The sequence below is a fragment of the Octopus sinensis genome, linkage group LG3 (assembly GCF_006345805.1).
Source record: "Octopus sinensis linkage group LG3, ASM634580v1, whole genome shotgun sequence".
NCBI lineage: Eukaryota > Metazoa > Mollusca > Cephalopoda > Octopoda > Octopodidae > Octopus > Octopus sinensis.
This window is the reverse complement of record NC_042999.1, coordinates 8,884,733-8,889,620: the sequence shown is the minus strand read 5'-3', so window position 1 is coordinate 8,889,620 and position 4,888 is coordinate 8,884,733.

Genomic DNA, 4,888 nt, shown 5'->3' with positions numbered 1-4,888 from the left:
GTAATCACAATTACTAATATGTTTATATCTAGGCGTGGTTAATACGTTTCAATGAATATAGTAACTTTCGTTATCCGCTGTTGGTCACAAATACTCCTTTCTCTGGCACGAAATTTTTACATCAATCATTGTTTAATTATTGTAGACTACCTAGAATATAAATGTGTTTTACTCTCTATTTGTCTATGTCTATATCCCTCACCTGCAGGAGACAGATTGGTTTCCTCGTATCTCCTGAAAATATTGCCTTTCCTTTTCCTTAATGGCATGTCATATTTGGAGAATTCATGATACCTGAGATTAGCTCCCCTTCTCATATTTACTTGGTCTTGACTGTTATTTGGTAATTGTGCCATCCTCTGGAGCTTGAGATAATTTTAATAAATGAAGAATTTATGTTGAAATATATTTGAGATACCAGCACTTGCTGATTTCCCCGAAATCTAACAACATTCTGACGTTTACAAGCGCTCATGTGTATTTTATAATTATGATTCTTTACACGAAGTAATCTATTGTTTTTGTTGTTTTTTTTCTTGAATATCGTGTTTCATAACGCCATTTCAAATATTTTAACCCTAAGCGGAAACTAATCTAGGGGTGCCGCAATTAAAAAAAAAATAAAGTTTGTCACGGTGAATGTCTTTTCTTCATATATGTATTCTCCCGAGGCGGCGAGCTGGCAGAAACGTTAGCACGCCGGGCGAAATGCTTTGCGGTATTTCGTCTGCCGTTACGTTCTGAGTTCAAATTCCGCCGAGTTCGACTTTGCTTTTCATCGTTTCGGGGTCGATAAATTAAGTACCAGTTTCGCACTGGGGATGATGTAATCGACTTAATCCGTTTGTCTGTCCTTGTCTGTCCCCTCTATGTTTAGCCCCTTGTGGGTAGTAAAGAAATATATGTGTTCTCCCGAGTACCTGGGATTATATATTCTGTTACTCATGTATTCTTTGTTGTTTTTTTGTATTATTTTAATGGCACGTGTCGCTTCATTTGCTACACAACCATCTTCCGGAAGCTCTTGTTGTCTGTCACTAACGACTAAGTTACTTACGCTTTCCGTTTTCCTTTCACTGCTTCAAAAATATATTTGATCAGAGATAAACCGATCATTTTGTTTATAAAACGGTTTCTTTTTCTAATCTGATAATTCTTAATAAAATTTAAATAAATTTCTCGTTTCAGACGTTTATGAAATTTCGGAATCTCTATTTGGTGTTTTATATTTTTGCACACCTCTTTCCCTCGTTTACTTTCATTCTGAACTTTACGAGCGATTTTACATTGATATCAATATTATCTTTTGACATAATGGATGTTGCATAAATGGAATAATTTCCTTTTGTTATAACTTGTAATTTTTTAAACAGAAATAACATTTGAGTTAAGTTAGTATAACCAATATTCTAATTTTTATTGGGTTTCATGAGAAGCAGAGAACCTTCCTCCTTTTGTAGATAAATATTTCGATTATCTTCAAGTCTATTATTTACACCTCGTATTGTATTTTATATAATTGTCTCATATTTTTATTAATTTTTCCTTTACATATATTTTCACAATAACATTATTCTCTGTTTTTCCTTGGCTTCGTTGCTTTCATCCTTGTTTGGATTAGTTTTTTTGAGTTGATTCTGCTAACAGCGTCTTCATCATTTTTTTATTATTATTATCGATTTCCATTGAGACTACTTTCCTTCAGTTACGTTCGTTTATTTAAGGATTCCATTCACTTTCTACTTTCAATTATTTCATATTTTTTTTATTCCTCTTCTATTTATTAGTATATATATATATATATTTATGCATGTGATAATGATAAGCGTGGCTTTCTGATAAGAAGCTTGCTTTCCAACCACATGGTTCCGGGTTCAGACCCACTGCATAGTAACGTCGGCAAGTGTCTTCTACTGTAGCCTCGGACCGATCAAATCCTTGTGAGTGGATTTGGTAGAAAGAAACTGAAAGAATCTGGTCGTAAGTGTATGTGTGTCCATCATTGCCGCATGACAACCGATGCTGGTGTGTTTATGACCCCGTAACTTAGCGTTTCGGCATAAGAGATTGATAGAATAAGTACCACGCTTAAACATTACATAGGTACTGGGGTCAAGTCATTCTACTAAAATTTTTCAATTCGGCGTCCCAGCATGGCTGCATTTTAGTGACTCAAATAACATATATTGGGTCATTCCATAAATAATGCAGTTTTTTCAATTGCATGAACTAGAAGTCAGAGGGGGTGGGGATAAACTACCTGCATCAACTTGCTATAAAAGAAGATAGTAATTTAACGCGTTTCTTATTCTTAGCGAAAGTTTTGAAGAATGCAGTTCAATTTTAATTGTCGTTTTTTCAAAGCTATAATGTAAGTGACAAAGGAGTATATTCGACATATTTTGCTTTATAAGTTCAATAAAAGCAACAACGAAACGGAAAGTGCGAGGAATATTAATGCAGTTTATGGGGATCAGACAATAAGTGTAATGAGTGTCGACGGTGGTTCCAGAAATTCCGAGTCAACAAATTGGGTCAAAGGGTTCCTCATAAATTTTCCGAGTCTAATCGTGTGAAGAGAGTGAATGTGTGCTCTTCTTTATTACCACGTCTCACAAATGAACTGTTTTGGGACTGAATAGTGACAAGTGACGAAGAATGGGCTCGCTATAAAAATGTAGATCGCTGCAGACAGTGGGTAGGGAAAGGAGAAACTTTTTTTTAGGTGGGATATGAAAGGTTTAGTCCACATTGAACTTTTAAACCCAAACAAAACGATAACGCAGGAGATCTACTGCAAGCGGCTTGAGCGGCTGAAGTCAGCGCTACAAGAAAATTGACCATCTTAGGTTTCAAGATGAAAGGTGTTCTTCCATCAGGATAATGCTCGGTCACATATTCGCCAGACATTACCCCATCAAATTATCATTTATTCTGCAGCTTTCAAAATCATTTGGACGGGAAATTATGAATTCTGTAGACGAGGCCAAAACAGTATTGGAGGAATATTTTTCGCCACAGACAAAGGAATTTTTAGAAGAGGGGCCTTGCAGGTCTACCAGATAGATGGAAGAGCAATGTAGAAAATAAAGGAGAGTATATTTTAGACTAAAAAACAGGTTTGTTTATCTTAACTTTGAAAATAAAAGAAGTATAAAAAAACCGGCAATATATATATATATATAAATATATATATATATATATATATATATATATATATATATATAGTTGTGTGTGTGTGTGTGTGTTGTGGTGTGTTGGATGTATATTAATATATATATATAATATGTATATATATATACAAAAAGCAAAGATACTGATTCAAATACTACATTATCTGTATGATGTGGAAAAATATTCCATCAGCACTGTCCAAATGATGTTGGCATCACCTTCAAAATACATCTAAGACTTGGAGCCCGTGCCATCCGTCCACAACAAAAATCTAAATGGCATCTCATAACAACAATACGGCACAATTATTTCACCTCCATTGGACCTACTCTCTTCAACGTTACACCAGGACACGTCAAAACAGAAACTGACAACACAAAATTCAAGAAGCCTTTGGACAAATTCCTTCAAACAGTCTCGGATTAACCACCCACACCCGGATGTATCTCCGCAAACAATATCTCTCTGCTCGAATGGGCCTTGGTGCCCAAATCCTAAATTGAAAGACTTCACCAGGTGGTGCTATTAAGTTAGACATGGCCTGGGCCAACACTGGCCAAAACCTTTCTAAGTTATTCTAAGTTATACATACATACATACATACATACATACATACATACATACATACATACATACATACATACATACATACATATATATATATATATATATATATTTCTCCATAGTGTATTATATATTTCTTTGAAAGAAAACAGAAATGTAGAGAAATAGAAATGGAAGATCTCTTTTTGGAAATCCAAGAGTGATACAGAAATCAGAATTAGTGAATCAAGAGGAACGCTGAGCTGTTATGGAAATCTAATCTGAGAAAAACTAAAATAAAATTCTTCGCAGTTGAAGTTGAATCAGTTTTAGTGTATTGTTCAATAATATGGTCACTTAAATCTCCCGTGAACAAAATTCTAAGTGGAACGTACACCAGAATGGCAACAAAATAGAACTAACGAACACCTATTCATAGAAGTCCCATATATCAGAGAGAGAGAGGGGGGGGGGAAAGAGAGTGGGAATATGGAAGTACATGGCTGAAATTTATTGGTCACTGTCAGAGTAACAAAGAGGAATTACTAGCAGAAATTCTTCCATGGCAACCTTCTCATGGAAAACGTGACAGAGGTAGAGTAGCAAATAGCTACATCGATCAGTTGCTTGTAGACAGTAGGTTCACTCTCCAAGAGCTTAAAGCTGCCACGAAAGATAGAAATGGATGAGAGACGTGTGTCAAGAATGACGAGAAATTGTCGACCAACTAAACCAGCTAAAACTTCTAGATTTATATTTTATATAACGGTTTCATATATTGACAAAAGGTCAATAATTTCAGGAAAGGCGTAAGTGGATTACATCGACACCATTGTATAACTGGTATTTACTTTATCAACCCTCTAACGGATGAAAAGTAAAGTCAAAATCGCCGGAATTTGAAGACAGACAGAATGTAAAGACGGATGAAATGTCACAAAAGATATTTTCCGGCACGCTAACGATTCCGCCAGCTCACTGTTCTATTTTGTATAGTATATTATAATAATGTGGAGGCGCAATGGCCCAATGGTTAGGGCAGCAGATTCGCGGTTGTAGGATCGCGGTTTCGATTCCCAGACTGGGCGTTGTGAGTGTTTATTGAGCGAAAACACCTAAAGCTCCACGCGGCTCCGGCAGGGGGTGGTGGCGATCCCTGCTGTACTCTTTG